Source organism: Carcharhinus amblyrhynchos, chromosome X (genome assembly GCF_965287045.1).
Source record: "Carcharhinus amblyrhynchos chromosome X, sCarAmb.v2.hapA, whole genome shotgun sequence".
Taxonomy (NCBI): Eukaryota; Metazoa; Chordata; class Chondrichthyes; order Carcharhiniformes; family Carcharhinidae; genus Carcharhinus; species Carcharhinus amblyrhynchos.
The window spans coordinates 12,992,346-13,010,727 of NC_137359.1; the positions used below are offsets into that span (position 1 = coordinate 12,992,346).

The window sequence follows — 18,382 nt, forward strand, 5'->3', positions numbered from 1 at the left end:
CGATGCTCACATTTGTCAGGGAGTTTGAGTGTACAATCATCACTGCAATTGCATAATCTAGGAATTGGGTTCCCACAAAACCCAAAATGATTTTTGTAAATGCATTTATTTTGCCATTTCTCCTCAGAAATTAAAACATCATTATTTATCCCTCACTGGTATTTGCTGAACACAAACTGCTTAACTGGCTGAGAAACGTTTTGCGATGTCCTCACCAAGTTCTTTCTTTCTAGCTAAATGACACTGGGACAAGAAGAGAGGATGATGCAGATATTGAGTAGGTGGTTTAAAGAGGGCCAGGATACAGGCAGCAATGGCATGCAGCAAAAGGCAAAACTAAACCATGGACATAAAGTAAACAGCAATACCAAGAGATCTGACACATGCCACATGTAACCATATTACCCATATGTAATCATATTAACTGACTTATAGTGTATGTGACTATCACACTGCCAATTTAAAGTTCTTTTAATAATAACATAATAAATAGTGGTGAAGGTTCCATCATTGAATATATTCAGTCTCTCAGATAGATTTGCCTGAAGGATTTTCTAGCAGCTGCAAAGCTTAATGGCAAATGCCACGCTCTTGTTTAAAAAAAGATTTTAAGGATAGCCTCAACAATTACAGGCCAGTCAGTTTACCATCAGTAGTGGGTAAGCTTCTAGAAACAATTACTTGGGATATAATTAGTAGTCACATGGAAAAATATGGGTTAAGAGCCAGCATGGATTTCCAAAGGGCTAATTGTGTTTGACCAAATTGCTGGAGTTCTTTCAAGAAGTAACATAGAGGATTGATGAGGGCAATGCTGTTGATGTGATGTACATGGACTTTCAGAAGGCATTCAACACAATGCCCCACAACAGACTTGAAACAAGTTATTGCTCATGGAATAAAAGGGACAGTAACAACATGAATATAAAATTGGCTCAATAATAGGAAGCAGGGAGTAATAGTCAATGGAAATTTTTCAGGCTGGAGGAAAGTTTGCAGTGATATTCTGCTGGGGTTCTCGAAGGAGACTGTAACACAGAGTTGTATGTAATGTACAAGCAGCAAGGAACAGATCAGGTGCTCGAGGAGTATAAAAAGTGCAAGAAGCTACTTAACAGGGAAATCAGGAGGGCTAGAAGACATGAGGTTGCTATGGCAGACAGAGTGAAGGAAAATCCAAAGAGCTCCTATAAGCATGTAAGGAGCAACAGGATAGTGAGGGATAAAATTGGTCCTCTTGAAAACCAGAGTGGTAGACTGTGTATGGAACCGAAAGAAATGGGGGAGATACTAAATGGGTTTTTCGCGTCTGTATTTACTGAGGAAACGGACCTGGAGTCTACGGAAATAGGGCAAACAGGTAGGGAGGTCATGGAACCTTTACAGATCACAGGGGGAGGTGGTGCTGGCTGTCTTGAGGCAAATCAGAGTGGATAAATCCCCAGGACCGGACAGGGTATTCCCACGGACCTTGAGGGAGGCTAGTGTTGAACTTGCAGGGGCCCTGGCAGACATATTTAAAATGTCAGTATTCACGGGGGGAGGTGCTGGATGATTGGAGGGTGGCTCATGTTGTTCCATTGTTTAAAAAAGGTTCCAAAAGAAATCCAGGAAATTATAGGCCAGTAAGTTTGATGTCGGTGGTGGGCAAGTTATTGGAAGGTGTGATAAGGGATAGGATCTACAATTATTTGGATAGACAGGGACTTATTAGGGAGAGTCAACATGGCTTTGTGCGTGGTAGGTCATGTTTGACCAGTCTATTAGAGTTTTTCGAGGCGGTTACCAGGAAAGTGGACAAAGGGAACATAGAACATTACAGCACAGTACTGGCCCTTCAGCCCTTGATGTTGCGCCGACCAGTGGAACGAATCTAATGAACCTCTAACCTAAACTATTCCAATGTTATCCATATGCCTATCCACTGACCATTTGAACGCCCTTAAAGTTGGCGAGTCCACAACTGCTGCAGGCAGGGCATTCCACGCCCTTGCTACCCTCTGAGTAAAGAACCTACCTCTGACATCCGTCCTATAATTATCACCCCTCAATTTAAAGCTATGTCCCCTTGTGTTAGCCATCATCATCCGAGGAAAAAGGCTCTCACTGTCCACCCTATCTAACCCTCTGATCATCTTGTATGCCTCAATTAGGTCACCTCTTAACCTTCTCTCTAACGAAAATAACCTTAAGTCCCTCAGCCTTTCCTCATAAGACCTTCCCACCATACCAGGCAACATCCTGGTAAACCTCCTCTGCACCCTTTCCAGTGCTTCCACATCTTTCTTATAATGTGGCAACCAGAACTGTACGCAATACTCCAAATGCGGCCACACCAGAGTTTTGTACATTTGCAACATGATCTCACGGCTCCGAAATTCAATCCCTCTACCAATAAAAGTTAACACACCATACGCCTTCTTAACAACCTGATCAACCTGGGTACCAACTTTCAGGGATCTATGCACATGTACACCGAGATCTCTCTGCTTGTCGACACTACCAAGAGTTCTTCCATTAGCCCTATATCCTGTGTTCCTGTTACTCTTTCCAAAGTGAATCACCTCCCACTTTTCCGCATTAAATTCCATTTACCACCTCTCAGCCCAGCTCTGCAGCTTATCTATGTCCCTCCTCAAACTGTAACATCCATCCTCACTGTCTACAACTCCTCCAACTTTGGTGTCGTCAGCAAATTTACTAACCCATCCTTCTACACCCTCATCTAGGTCATTTATAAAAATGACAAACAGCAGTGGCCCTAAAACAGATCCCTGAGGCACACCACTAGTAACTGAACTCCAGGGTGAATATTTCCCATCAACCACCACCCTCTGTCTTCTATCAGCTAGCCAATTCCTGATCCAAACTGCTAAATCACCCTCAATCCCATGCATCTGTATTTTCCGCAGTAGCCTACCATAGGGAACCTTACCAAACGCTTTGCTAAAATCCATACACACCACGTCAACTGCTTTACCCTTATCCACCTCTTTGGTCACCTTCTCAAAGAACTCAATAAGGTTTGTGAGGCACAACCTACCCTTCACAAAACCGTGTTGACTATCCCTAATCAATTTATTTCTCTCTAGATGATTACAAATCCTATCTCTTCCAAAACTTTGCCCATTACAGAAGTAAGGCTCACTGGTCTATAATTCCCAGGATGGTCTCTACTCCACTTCTTGAACAAGGGGACAACATTTGCTATCCTCCAGTCTTCCGGCACTATACCTGTAGCCAATGACAACATGAAGGATGTTGTCTACCTGGATTTCAGCAAGGCCTTTGATAAGGTCCCTCATGGGAGGTTAGTTAGGAAGGTTCAGTTGCTAGGTATACATGGGGAGGTAGTAAATTGGATTAGACACTGGCTCCATGGAAGAAGCCAGAGAGTGGTTGTGGAGGATTGCTTCTCTTGAGTGGAGGCCTGTCACGAGTGGTGTGCCACAGGGATTGGTGTTGGGTCCATTGTTGTTTGTCATCTATATCAATGATCTGGATGATAATGTGGTAAATTGGATCAGTAAATTTACTGATGATACAAAGACTGGAGGTGTAGTGGACAGTGAGGAAGGTTTTCAAAGCTTGCAGAGGGATTTGGACCAACTAGAAAAATGGGCTGAAAAATGGCAAATGGAATTTAACACAGACAAATGTGAGGTATTGCACTTTGGAAGGACAAACCAAAGTAGAACATACAGGGTAAATGGTAGGACTCTGAAGAGTGCAGTTGAACAGAGGGATTTGGGAATACAGGTACAGAATTCCCTAAAAATGGCGTCTCAGAAGGATAGGGTCGTAAAGAGTGCTTTTGGTACATTGGCCTTTATAAATCGGAGTATTGAGTATAAAAGTTGGAGTGTTATGGTAAGGTTGTATAAGGCATTGGTGAGGCCGAATTTAGAGTATTGTGTATAGTTTTGGTCACCTAGTTACAGGAAGGGTGTAAATAAGATTGAAAGAGCGCAGAGAAGGTTCACAAGGATGTTACCAGGACTTGAGAAGCTGAGTTACAGAAATAGATTGAATAGCTTAGGACTTTATTTCCTGGAGCGTAGAAGAATGAGGGGAGATTTGATAGAGGTGTACCAAGATTTTGATGGGTATAGATAGAGTGAATGCAAGCAGGCTTTTTCCACTGAGGCTAGAGGAGAAAAAAAACCAGAGGACATGGGTTAAGGGTGAAAGGAGAAAATTTTAAAGGGGGATTCTTCACGCAGAGTGTGGTGGGAGTGTGGAATGAGCTGCCAGATGAAGTGGTAAATGCGGGCTCACTTTTAACATTTAAGAAAAACTTGGACGGGTTCATGGATCAGAGGGGCGTGGAGGGATATGGTCCAAGTGCAGGTCAGTGGGATTAGGCAAGAAATGGTTCAGCACAAACAAGAAGGGCCAAAAGGCCTGTTTCTGAGCTGTAATTTTCTATGGTTCTATGAGTCGTTGAGACCCTTGTTTTTCCTAATAAACAGTAACGATCTAGACTTTGGTGGGCAGGGTCAATTTCAAAGCGCATGGATGACAAAACTTGAAAGTATCGTAAACTGAAGAGAACAGTGTAGAACTTCAAAAGGACATTTACAAGTTGGTGGAGTGGGCAGATAGGTGATAGATGAAGTTCAATGCAGAGAAGTAACATGATACATTTTGGTAGGAAGTGCTTGGAGAGACAATTTAAAATAAGGGGAAAATTCTTAAGGGGATTCAAGAACCCAAGGGACCTGGGTATATATGTGCACGGATCATTGAAGGTACCAGGATAAGCATTTAATAAAGCATATAGTATCCTAGCCTTTATTATTAGGGACATAGAACATAGAAAAACTACAGCACAAACAGGCCCTTCAGCCCACAAGTTGCGTCGAACATGTCCCTACCTACTAGGCTTACCTATAACCCTCTATCTTACCAAGTCCCATGTACTTATCCAAAAGTCTCTTAAAAGACCTTATTGAATCTGCCTCCACCACCACTGCCGACAACCGATTCCACGCACCCACCACCCTCCGACTGAAAAACTTACCCCGACATCTCCTCTGCACCTACCCCCCAGCACCCTAAACCTGTGTCCTCTTGTGGCAGCCATTTCAGCCCTGGGATAAAGCCTCTGAGAATCCACTTAATCAATACCTCTCAACATCTTATACACCTCTATCAGTTCACCTCTCATCCTTCTTCTCTCTCAGGAGAAAAGACTGAGCTCTCTCAACCTACCCTCATAAGGCATGCCACCTAATCCAGGTAACATCCTTGTAAATCTCCTCTGCACCCTTTTTATGGCTTCCACATCCTTCCTGTGATGAGGTGACTAGAACTGAGCACAGTACTCCAAGTGGGGTCTGATCAGGGTCTTATACAGCTGCAGCATTATCTCCCGACTCCTAAACTCAAATCCTAGACTGATGAAGGTCAGTACACCATACGCCTTCTTGACCACATCCTCTACCTGCAAAGCTGATTTGAGTGTCCTATAGTTTGGGACTGTTCTCTGTGGAAAGAAGAAAGCTAAGGGGAGATTTTATAAAAGGTGTTCAAAATCATGAGGGAGCTGGACAGAATAGATGGGGAAAAAATATATATATTCTTGCTCATAAAAGGATCAAGAGCAAGAGAACACAGATTTAAAGTGATTTGCAAAAGATGCAAATAAAACAGGAGAAAAAAAAACTTTTTCACATGATGAGTGGTTAAGGTCTGGAATGCACTGCCTGGAAGTGTGGTGGAGGCAAGTTCAATCAAAGTATTAGATGATTACTTGAATAGAAACAATACGCAGAGGTAGAGAGAAAAATCAGGGGAAATGGCACAGAGACATGATGCTCAATTTTTGCCACACATTGTGCAAAAATAGACTTTGCAATCTTGTGCCATTTGTCGTTCAGGTAACTGAGGAAAATGCACATGTACAATGTCTCTATCCAGCAAATTGTTGAGGCTGCCATTACCCAGATTTGCCTCTTGACCCCCAAATCCACTAGTATACGTTTATTAAAAGTCTCATTTCTAATATGCATTGTTGGTCACACAGAAGGCACCACATTTGCAAATTTCACAGCTAGGGAACGTAGGAACAAAATGGAAAGGTGTGGGAATATCAAAAATTGTCAATCAGCAAAAAAAGAGCAATAATAAGCTTTTTCCTCGGGTGGAAGAGTCAATTACTAGGGGGCATAGGTTTAAGGTGCGAGGGGCAAGGTTTAAAGGAGATGTATGAGGCAAGTTTTTTTTAAAAACACAGACGGCCTGGAACTCACTGCCGGGGGAGGTAGTGGAAGCAGATACAATAGAGAGTTTTAAAAGGAGCCTGGACAAATACATGAATAGGATGGGAATAGAGGGATATGGTGCCCGAAGGGTAGGGAGTTTTAGTTGTCGGGTAGCATGATTGGTGCAAGCTTGGAGGGCCGAAGGGCCTGTTCCTGTGCTGTAATTTTCTTTGTTCTTTAAGTCACTCAAAATATTTTTTAAAATATATTTTGCCATCATCTCATAAGAACATAAGAAATAGGAGCAGGAGTAGGCCATCTAGCCCTTCGAGCCTGCCCCGCCATTCAATAAGATCATGGCTGATCTGTCGTGGCTCAGTTCCACATTCCCGCCCTCTCCCCATAACCCTTAATCCCCTCTCACCACACCAAACTGAGAATAATACAGGAAATAAGGTTTATAACATAATAAAGCTTTGAATAATGATAAATGTTAGATACCTGCATGTGGCTGAAATATCTCGAGGTTTTCCAGCAAAAGCCTGTCTCTCATGCAGAAACCCAAGCCTCGAGTTCAGGACGCTTAGGAAAGCAGTTGAATGAAGACGTTCAAAGTTTTAGAACGTAACTCTGAAAATGCTTTGGTATCGCTTACTGTAGCCATTTGTACATAATTCTCAGGATGCACCTCTTCAGTTTGATGACCAACACCATATTTCGAATGGTGATAGCTAACAAGTTCTTTAAATGTAATTGACTGCAAGACTAACAATTTACACATCACACCAAAACCTTTTGTTCATAAGCCCACTAACCAGTAATGAAAATGGGCAGAGAAATGACAATCTACAGTGAAAAAAACTATGAAGGTAACTGAAACTTTTGCATCTACATCGGCTTTGCTGCCAGTAACAGAAAGAAATCAATTAACAGCATTTCCGAGGCTGTTACAAGCACAATAAGAGCAGATTACATGCAGAGCTTAATTTGTGCAATGATTGAGTATGAGGAAAATAATTTTTTTTAAATATATTTGTCAACAATATTTTTCATAGCCAATCAACAGTTACTTCATCTTGAGTACATCCCTCATATATGACTTTTCAAATTCTCTAGTGTCCCTGTACATCTCCCCTCCTGAAGCAACAAAACCTCTGACATGCGATTAAAGGAACTGGAGATCTGCTAGTCAATAATTACATCTCCACACATTATCATCTAGAGACTGCTACGTTAAATGGTATTGGATGATGTTTGAATATCAGGTTAAGGATATGCTCCACATTTTAAAAAAAAGGGAGCAAGAGTAACCTATTCTTCCAAAGGAAATTGCTTAAAATGAACAGTTCACATTCTGGAAAACAAGTATTGCGTGTCATCTTTAGTAAGGGGAGTAACTTTTTTTTAAGGTATATTGATGACATCCAGTTTCATCGAGCGCATCTTTCATTTGTTCAACAGCTTGTCTGACAAGTCAAATTATTTTCAGCTGAACTTCAGAAAGACCAAAGCCATTGCTGTACACATCTGCCATAAACTCTGTTCCACTGCCACTGATACAAACACTCCATCACTTGCCTATAATGGAACAAAACCATGTCATTTGTGTAATCCTGAGCCTAGTTTCATCCACTGCATGTTCTCCATTAAATAAGTTCACTTTAGTTTCCTCTTGCCTACATTGCAAATCTCTATTCCTACAAACCCTTATCCATACTTACCACCTCCAGAATCAATTATTCCAATGCTATTATTAATGGTCTTGCACAATCGCAAAACACAACCACAGCAACTGTCTCTCGTCAAATTCCACTCATCCATCATCATTGACCAATAATGGCTCTCTATTCCCACAAAACATTTAAATTAACACCTTTATCTTCACAGCTATCCTTAGCCTTGCACCTTTATACCTCAAGAATTTCCTTCCACAATCCATCCCATTTCACACTCCAATCTGCTGTGCATTTAGCCCTTCCTTAGTTCATCAGGAGTGGCAGAATTTTCAGCTGCCACTGTTCTGCTCTCTGGCAGTCCCTCAGTAAATCTCGCTACTTGCATCAACATTTATAAACTCCCATAGCCACATTTAAGCTAGTTTACAGTTTGCAAACATTTAACTTAAGGATTCCAACTAGTATCCTTCTGTGTACCTCCAAGAAACTGATCTCTTTCTAATCCTCTCCCATTTTGTTCCATCAACCCTATCTATTATCCCAACTTACCCACCACAATCACATCAAATATCTCACTTCCTGCCACTGATTCAGGCTCAAGTCCCTCCTTGGACAGACTCATGACTTCACTATGTTTTGGTCTACTTATCCATGGTCACGAATCTGCGTGTCTTATAGAACATCAATCTCAACTGTTTCATCCCCAAAATCTGGCACACATCTTATACAGGTTGCTCTCAGAATTTATTTCTTGAATCCTATTCCCTCGCCAATCACACCGTTCCCACTGCCAAAAGTTCTCCACATCCATGTCTGCATCACTCTGTACTGTGTTCACTTCCTTGCTAATAAGGCTCTTCTCATCCAATGTATCTTGCAGGCCTCCACTGATATGCTCTGTATGACTACAGCCCTACTGCACCAGTGATAACTTTTTTTTTTATATATACATACGCACTCTGCGTGACTACAGCCCTATTACACCGGTGATCATGATCATGAACACACACAATCTAGGAACTTATCGCCTTCGCCCTCCAGCATTTTAAGCATTGCCCATCAACTACCCCTCATGCCTCTTTTTCAAAGCTGCCCTCAAATTTAGCACAAGCAATGTCTGCTTCTGAGACTACCTCTCCTCTCACATTCCATTGTTAACAATGCATTCACTGCTTTGTTAAACAGCTGCCTTGTCTGCACTTTGATGTTTTCATTCCTCCCAGATGTCTCAGCCTCCTTTCCCACTGCTTCTCCAGTAGAGCACTGACCTGCATGACCTCAAATCCTACGATTATAGACTCAACTGCACATGCCCACTCCTGCAACATTCCCCATATCAATGGTCCAGCACTTCCAATTCTGGTAACTATGTTCCCTTCTCCACTTCCCACTCCAATATCAGTGAAAAACTGCTTTCCAACCCACCTTGGCACTCTAGAATTTTCTTCCCAAATCCTCCTGTTTTATTCTCTCTCTCCCTCCCCAAATTTAAAAGCTTTCTTGAAACATACCTTGTCAACCACTTCCCATGCTCTCTTCCCTACTCCTGCTCAGGCCCAACCCTTGCACACTAAAACCACATGAGACATTTTCTACATTTTTTTGAGAGGTTGTTTGGCATCTTCCGCTCTGGTAAAGGAACTATAGAAGTGCAAACAATTCTGTTATTGCAAAGTTTGTTCATCTGTCTTCGCATAATACACTTTCAAATGGCATCCATCTGTTCCAACCTTCTTTCTGTCTTCTCAAATCACAGTTGGCCTCCAACATTAACGCGATAGAAACAAGAGTCAAGAGATGTGAGGTTTTCTGTTTTTGATTGACAGCACTGATCTTCTCCAACAATTCATTTAACTCAGCACTCATTTAAAAAGGAGAGGCTTGGTGATGAGGATAGGAAAAAAAGGAACAGTTTTGCTTTATTTCAAAGACCAGTAATATGCTTTTAATGGCTACCACTACTAAAAGAAGGACTTGCATTCTATGATTCCTTATCTCCAAGCATCTATAAACAGGACTTCACACAATGAATTAATTTGAAATACAATGACATATGTAGGCAAACGCGGCAACTATTTTGCATTCAGCACAATCCTACAAGCGATGAGATGAACAAGTGAATCTGTTTTTGGTTGAGGGAGGAATGTTGCTATATGATCTTGAACCACTGAAATGGGTAGATGAAATCTTGGCTCAACGTTTCATTGAAATTGACAACACATCAAATCTTTTCTAGTAGTACATTCAAATGTCAGCCTAGATTATGTGTTCAAGTCCTACAAATTATATTTACATAGTAAAAGAGTGTCTGAATATTCTGACCAGAGAGACTAGGCAGACAGACATCATGAAGACATGCTCAAAGAGATGCATTCCAAGATGTAACAACAACTTGCATTTTTACAGTGCCTTAAACAAAGTGAGGCACTCTATATGGTTTTATAGAAACATCATTGACACTGAGCCACAGAAGGGAATATTAGGGCAGACGATCAAAAACCTAGCTCTTTCGCCAAGCTTTAAGTGACATCATAAATAAGGAGAGAGAGATGTAGAGGTTCAGGGAGGGTATTCTAGAGCTTATGGTTTTAGCAGCTGCAGGCACAGCCATCAATGTGGATTAATTAATAGTGATCAGGGCAAAATAGCTTTAGGTGAAAGTTCCAACAAGCAAAAACACATCAGCTGAAGGGATGGGTTCTGATGATGGACCAGAGAGGGCAGTAAGCAAGCTATAATCTGAAGTCAGAGGAACAGGAAGTGTGGGCAGGAATACTTGGTTGGAGAAGTGGGATGAGACTGTGGAAAGATTTGAAAATGGAGGCAAAGATAAGTAATTTTGATGGGGAACAATTAGGCCAGTGGAAGTACACAAGGACAGAGATGATTGACAGTATGGCTTTTTGGAAGATGGCACAGATTGAGAGCTCTGGCTTTGCTGAAGTTTGTGCAGGGTGGAACAATTAAAAGAGCAGTACGTAAATCAATTGTCCAGTGTACAGAAGATGTACATGATGATTTCAGCAGCAGAGAAGCTTTTCAGTAGAAACCCCAGCTGAGAGCTGTAAAAGAAAATAGTGCTTCATAGCTATAGGTTCTGGTTCAAAAGCAGCCAAGGAGGTTGATAATACACAGTACCATATGCACACTGATGCTGGTGAAAATCAATTAAGATAATTTCAGTTTTGCGAACTGAACATTTCCACATATCGAGAGCTCGAAAGATCAATTCGCTTCAAGTAATGGAGAGACGCCAAATACTTTCAAACAAAGCACCTCACTCCATTATTTAAGAAATGCGAGAGAAGTCAGAAGATGCCAGATCTATTAGTCTAATATCTGTTATGGGAAAGTTAGAGGAATCTGCCATTAGGGGTAGAATGGCTGAGGGACAAATATGAACCGATCCGAGAGAACCAGCATAAATTTGCAAATGGCAAGTATGTCTAATTAACCTAGTTGAATTTCTTGAGAATGTCACTAATGTGGTAGAGAACAGATTGTTCGTGAATGCTATTTATATGGACTTCCAGGAAGCATTCAATAAGATTCCACACAATGGACAATTAACAAAATAAAAAGGGATGGAAATTGGAGATAACCTATTAGTATGGGTCAGAAATTGGTTAGGAGGAAGAAGACAGAGGCTGGCTAATGGTTATTCCTGCCAATTAAGACCATAACAAATGAACGTTTGGATGCTCGAGCCTGTTTCGCCATTCAATAGGACAATTCTAGGGAGTGCTACTGGTGCCATCAGGGAACTGTGCTGGGGCCTCAGTTTTCACGATATTTATCAATGACTTAAATAATAGAAGCCGTATGTCCAATTTGCTGTTGGTGCTAAATTAGGTGGTATAGATGGGAACAAAGAGTTGTAAAGGGATACTGATGGATCTATAACCAAATGGGCAAACTGTAACAGCTTAAGTTTACTGTGTGCAAGAGTGAAATTTGTCCAAAAGGACAATGGTTCAAAATACTTTCTAAACGGTGATAAGCTAGGAACTGTGGTGGAACAGACAGATTTAGGGGTCCACGTGCACAAGTTGCTAAAAGCTAGTGGACAGGTACAAAAAGATTTTAGAAAGGCTATTGCAACGTTAGCTTTTATCTCAAGGGCTAGAAGCTATGCTACAACGGTATAGAGGTGCAATAAGATCACATCTGGAATACCGTGTCCAATTCTGGGCACCACACCTCAAAAGGATATGCTGACCTTGGAGCTATGCATCACAGATTCACCCGAAAGCTAAAAAGGTTAAATTATGAGAGGTTGCAGAGACTAGGTTTGTATCCCTTTGAGTATAGAAGAATGCTGTGATGTTTAAATGATTTGATAGGGTTAATAGCGAGAAACATTATTTTCTGACAGAGGAGTCCAGAATAAGAGGCAATCTTAAATATTACAGCTAGGCCATTCAGGGGTGGTGTCAGAAAACACTTCTTATAGAAAAGGTACTGGAAATTTGAAACTCTTTCCTGCGCACCCCATTTCCTAAGTGGTTGAGGCTGGGTCAATTGAAAATTTCACAACTGACTGATAAAAGGTTGTTATTATGCAAGGGCATTATGGGTTATGCTAACTTGTTTGTAATATTAGTCCATTATAGCAAGTTCATTTTTAATTGTTGTTACTGATTTGTTGTGAAATTTTGCAACTCCGCTCAACGCCACAGCTTCATTCTCTAAATTAAAAGTGGCTACAGTTAAGACAGATCTGAATGGGGGGAAAACAGGCTCAAGGATCTTAATGGCCGAATCCTACTTCTGTGCTCCTAATTTAAATTATTTTTTAACTGCCTGGTGTTTAATTAAAAACCTCATTTGCTATTTAATTGAGGCTGCGCAAATTAAATTACTAAATAATACAAACTTTAAGCAAAAGAAACTGACATTACAGAAACCATCTGCATTATTATTCAAAAGATCACACAACAGATCTTTGTAATACTCAAGGTAACTTTCACTGATTGATAAATCATTCCCCCACTCAATGCACTGCTTGTACTATATGTCATCTAAGAGAGGTACAAAACATGAAGTTTAAAGTAAAACTTTTGCATGTCTACAGAAAAGAAAAAGCACATGGTTGATAGAAATCTTTTCTGAAACATGGTTCTATCTTCTCAGAAAGCTTTTGTAATTTAATCAAGTGTGGTAGAGTTGCTTTGCACGGTGTCTTTTTATCTCTGGGGTATGGATATGGATATGGATATGGATATGGATATGGATATGGATATGGATCCCCCCCCTCCCCCACAAGAACATTATCTGCTGGCTTTAGCAGTCCAATCTAAAATCATTTTAGACAAACTTTAGCCAATTCCTATTGAGTATAGGTTGCGCAACACAATTCAGTCCAAATAGATGATGTTACTTGGTGATGTTACAAAGGGGAGTAGAAATTTCACTGATAATTGGAGACAGGGCTTTTAAGTTTGAGTCAAAGGAAGTTATATTCAGCAATTTATCCATGCAATAAATGAATTTGGATTGCCTAATGCTAACACAAGGTATCCAAAGTAGAAAGTGTTTAAGAACATGATTCATCTCCTGAAACAAAAAAGTGATCAAAGCACACTGGCATCCCTGATGGCTCACCAATTTTAGTGCAAGTATCTAACAACAGACACTAGGAAGGTCCCAGTTTCAATCAAGCTAGCTGATTTCAGACTTCTGTGAGAAGAGAGGAGAAAGTTAGCAAATTAGAAAAATTCCCTGGCATAGAAAGAGGAAAATGGGTCAAGGTTTTCATTCCTAATTGCCATAACTGGCTCTGCTAAAAGTGTGCATCCATGAACATCAGCAAGGACAAAAATCAAACTTATTTCTGATGCTACCAACATGCCAATACTCACTATCGAGGCTCATGCAAAATAAAAAAGGGCCATTAGTTTATGGTGTCTGATCAAGTTAAGCTCTGTTTTTATTAAACGTGATCCTAGAATTTTTACTGGTGCTTTGGAGATCACATGCCAAGATTCTGCCCATTGACAATTGGAGTATGTAATTGGAAAGATCAAATTCCCATTTCTATTCCTTGGGAGTAAAGCATTTTCTGGATTTTTACCAGTTTGTTGGGGTCAGATTCTGTTATTCTGTCCATTTTTCTGTGAAGCAACAGCCATGGAATCGCACTTCAGTTAGGAACCAATGCCTTCAGGAGAGGAGAGGAGAAAGTTAGCAAATTAGAAAAATAACAATCCCCTAGACTTCAGACAAGGTTCGCCATCCAATTAGAACCAGGAGGGGGCAGGATTGGACTTCACTATAATTCTCTCCACAAATAGCTGAACAACTAGACTCATACATGAAGGATGCACATTTGAGGGGACATACCAGAGGGCCACTATACTCCACCATGGGTAAGCAACTTGCTGGGAGGAACAAAAAGTTGTGAAGTTTTCTGAAGAAATGCATCATCAAGTTGAACAAATGCATGCATCTCCAGAGCACATTTGTTGCCCAGTATACAGAGATGTTGTCCAGCAAATAAACTGAAGACTAAATATACAGTTCATCATTTGACTTCCATTTATTTGAGCCATACTGTAAAAATATCCAACTTTTGATCTTCCAGGAATTCACACTGTTGATAACATTTTCTGAGATCAATTTCAACAGGGCTGCCTCAAAAGATTTGATGGGCGAAATAGTCTCTAAGCTTGCTTTCCTTCACCTTAATTAAAATATATCCAAGCACTGAAATTGAGAATTCTTGAGACTGTCTGCAAAATCCCACTTTCATCAGTTCAGTGATCGTGCTAGTCTCCAAAGTCAAGTGTATGTACAGTCTTGGTCAGTACCAAACTCCTTACATTGAATCAAAACCTCAGTGCCTTACTGAAAACACTAAACCCACTGATTGTTCTTAAATCCACCTCTGAGCAGCAGAAAAAAGAAAACTGTTTTACAACAATTTTCTCTCATCAATGCACAAAATACAATTGAGGCATGGAACTGTAAAATCTTAATCAACCCTGACACAAAACTGTGGGACACAGCTCTACAGCCAACTCCCAACATGAAGTCCTCATCCAAATAGTCACATTCATCCCAAAGGTTTCAAAACATTTTGTTAACAAATAACATTTTGTTGTAACATTTTCTTTCCACCAACATTTATTTCATCAACTTTCAAATCACTGAACAGCAGAAAGATGAAATTTCAGAACACATCGCAATTTCAGAAAGTGCAAAATACACAGGTTAACAATGAAGGGTCATCTAGACTCGAAACATTGGCTCTATTCTTCCCCCACAGATACTGTCAGATCTGCTGAGATTTTCCAGCATTTTCTGTTTTTGATACAGGTTAATGCAGCCTTTCCCAATAGCAACATAACACAAACAAGATAATCTGTCTCTAAAATTGATGTCCAAAATGTCGAAATCCATTCTGTCAATGTATGTTTGTGCTTAAATAAAGCAAGCAAAACGTTTGGGCTACAAAAATACAAGAAAGCTCAGGGACAGCCACAAATAAAATTTAAATTAATTTTCCTATTAATTTACAAGTTACTGATAGGAAAGGTGCTGGGTGCTCTGACTTAGGTCTCCATCATTGAAGCAGTGTTAAAGATGGCCTTTTCAAAATCTCTACATCCACCAAATTGAACAGGACAGAATCAGTGATTAAGAAATATAAAAGCAAATAGGATCGAGTTACTTGAGTTTCAAAGGCCAGATTGCCAGGATTCAAGAGCATTTGTTTCATCGGGCATTACTCAGACATACCTGTCCTAGTTTATGAAGTCCTTACAGCTTAACCCTCTTCTGCTTCTTTCCCTTTAATCAGTTGCTAATCCAGATTACCTTCCATGTACAATTAGCCTTTCACAGTTATAACATGAAAAATGGCCACTCAGTTGAAGTGTCAAATATTGGGGGAAAGTTCCTTCTTGGGGCAACCTGGGATGGACAAAAAAAATGTAGCCTTGCAACCGTCACCTATTTCCCCAAGTGAATTTCTTTTTAAAAAGTAATTAAAAAGATGCCGGCATAAGCAGGTAATGTCATAAGAGAAGATGATGCTAAACAAGCACAAGACTTGATTACTGTTTACCATTTATATAGATGATCTGGAGGAGGGGGCTGAGTGTAGGGTGACAAAATTTGCTGATGACACGAAGATGAGTGGAAAAGCAAATTGCATGGAGGGTGTGGAAAGTTTGCAGAGAGATCTGGATAGGCTGAGCGAGTGGGCAAGGACCTGGCAGATGGAGTATAATGTTAGCAAGTGTGAGGTTATCCACTTTGGCAGAAATAATAGTAGGAGAGATTATTATTTAAAAGGCAAAAAGCTGCAACATGCTACGGTGCAGAGGGACCTGGGGGTCCTTGTGCACGAGTCGCAAGGACAGGTGCAGCAGGTGATCAAGAAGGCGAATGGAATGTTGGCCTTTATAGCGAGGGGCATAGAATATAAAAGTAGGGAGGTCTTGCTGCAACTGTACTGGGTACTGGTGAGGCCGCAACTGGAGTATTGTGTGCAGTTTTGGTTGCCGCACTTGCGGAAGGATATATTGGCCTTGGAGGGAGCGCAGAGGAGGTTCACTAGGCTGATACTGGAGATGAGGGGGTTGGCCTATGAAGAGAGACTAAATAGACTGGGTCTGTACTCGTTGGAGTTTATAAGATCCCCCCTCATCCTTCTAGAGACGTATAAGATAATGAAGGGGATGGATAGGGTAGTGAGATTCTTCCCGCTTAGAAAGGATAGCAGGACTAGACGGCACAGCCTTAAGATAAGGGGGGGCAGTTTAGATCGGAGTTGAGGAGGAACTTCTTCACTCAAAGGGTGGTGAATCTCTGGCATTCTCTGCCCGTTGAAATGGTGGAGGCTACCTCACTAAATATATTTAAGTCACGGGTAGATAGGTTTCCGATAGACAGGGGAATTAAGGGTTACGGGGAGCAAGCGGGAAAATGGAACTGATCCACTTCCGATCAGCCATGATCTTACTGAATGGCGGGGCAGGCTCGAAGGGCTAGATGGCCAACTCCTGCTCCTATTTCTTATGTTCTTATTGATTAGGTTGCATCCCATTATAGGAAAGATACAAAAGCAATAGAAAAGATGCTGTAGATTCATTGGGATGTTGGGTTGCAGTTATGAAAAAGAGAATTCAAAAATTACAGCTGTTTCCCACAGGCATAGATTGCCTAGTCTGGTGAACATTGTGAAGAGTTATGATAGGGTAAAAAGGGTTAGATTACTTTCACTGGATGGGAACAAAAGTTTATGAGGAGACAAGATGGCAGATTTTTATGATAACAAAAATAATTAAATGGGACATTTCAAAATATATGTTAAGGTAGAGGGTGGTTAAGAGTGTGGCATCCTCTACCATTATATAGAACATAACAGCACAGTACAGGCCTTTCGGCCCTCAATGTTGCACTGACCTGTGAAACCAAGCTAAAGCCCATCTAACCTACACTATTCCAATATCATCCATATGTTTATCCAATAACCATTTAAATGCCCTTAATGTTGGTGAATCCACTACTGTTGCAGGCAGGGCATTCCACGCCCTTACTACTCTCTGAACAAAGAACATACCTCTGACATCTGTCCTATATCTATCACTCCTCAATTTAAAGCTATGCTCCCTCATGCTAGCCATCTCCTGAAGAAATGCCCATACGTATATCTTTTTAAAAAGATGTTTGAAAAAGACAACCATAATGGGCATGAATGCAAGCAAGAGAATGGAATCGGGTAAAGTGGTTCTCATTTAGAAAATCACCAGAAATAGCTTAATGAGTAAAATGACCTGTTTTGATGCTGCAGCATTTATAATTCTGGGTGTACAATATCAATATCTCTTTCAATCATGCTCAGCTTTTAACTGCACATCAGGTCCATTTCAAGGACTGTATTCTTCAACTTCAATGCCAGTGCTCCTCCCCTGTCAAAGCTTTTAGCCTTGCACTCATCAAGACAATTCCAAGAATACCAATAATCAGGAGAAACAACTACTTTATATTGTACGAGAATGTGTTGATCAGTTGGTAAGTGGACTCTGATTGGTAGAAGGGGTGCTATAGATAATGCATCAGTTAATGGTGACTGACAGTTAACTGCTAAACATTGTTTGAAATTTTAAACCAAGCAGTTTGACTCTGATTAGTCAAGGCATTGCCCTGAGGAATGAACTAGTGAATAGCCATTACTTATTTTGTTTAGCTGAAATAGGCATGGTGTGTGTACATGTTCATTTTGTCTGTAAAAAACAGGGCCCGTGTATTAATATATGCAACTTCCAGTACACACAAATGTGCCAGACTGCAAGCCAGAGTGACAATCTTAAATTGGTTGTCAGCATAATTTTAGCACATTGAGGATTATTTAGCAAATATTTGTCCAATCACAGAATGTTGGACACTTTTACGTTTTGCAAGCATGGGCTGCTTGGGTATGGTCTGTATGGTTAGCTCACTGCAAACAACTGAAGGGACATGATGTTTGATATTATCAGCCAATCTTTGGGA

The 18,382-nt window shown here is 40.7% G+C and overlaps 1 protein-coding gene across 5 annotated transcripts in view; it reads right to left on the reverse strand.

The window, feature by feature from the left end:
- Nucleotides 1–18,382, reverse strand: part of kmt2d (lysine (K)-specific methyltransferase 2D) — a 230,807-nt gene that overhangs the window by 196,773 nt on the left and 15,652 nt on the right. The window contains exon 2 of one of the 5 annotated variants that reach the window (XM_080217859.1): nt 13,956–14,042. The exons of the other annotated variants lie outside the window; for them this stretch is intronic. The gene's annotated coding sequence lies outside the window, so the exon portion shown is untranslated. The remainder of the gene's footprint in view (nt 1–13,955; nt 14,043–18,382) is intronic. 5 annotated transcript variants of the gene reach the window in all.